We start from the raw sequence: 455 nt of genomic DNA on the forward strand, positions 1-455 counted from the left end.
CAGATGAAGATATCATGGCCTTACCCGTTGAATCAACAGAAAGAGAAAAATGGACCCTAGTCTTTATGGGGCCTCCAATGCATTTGGACATGGAGTAGGGGTTGTTTTGGTGTCTCCAATAGGGAAGTTCCTTCCTTTTACTGCAATACTATGTTTCGACTGTAATAACAATGTGGCAGAATATGAGGACAATAGATTGGCCGATGCATTGTCAACTTTGTCCTTAATGTTCCATGTTGGTGGGAACAAATTACTACTCTTTCAGATAAGAGACAATACTGAACCTGCTTATTGTAACGTAGTCGAAGAAGAACCCGATGGAAAACCATGGTATCACGACATAAGAGAGTACTTGAGAAATCAAGCTTACCCTCCCAATGCTTCAGAAAATGACAAAAGAACACTGAAAAGACTAGCCACAAACTTCTTTTTGAGTGGGAATGTCGTTTACAAAA

Source organism: Lupinus angustifolius, chromosome LG11 (assembly GCF_001865875.1).
Source record: "Lupinus angustifolius cultivar Tanjil chromosome LG11, LupAngTanjil_v1.0, whole genome shotgun sequence".
Lineage (NCBI taxonomy): Eukaryota > Viridiplantae > Streptophyta > Magnoliopsida > Fabales > Fabaceae > Lupinus > Lupinus angustifolius.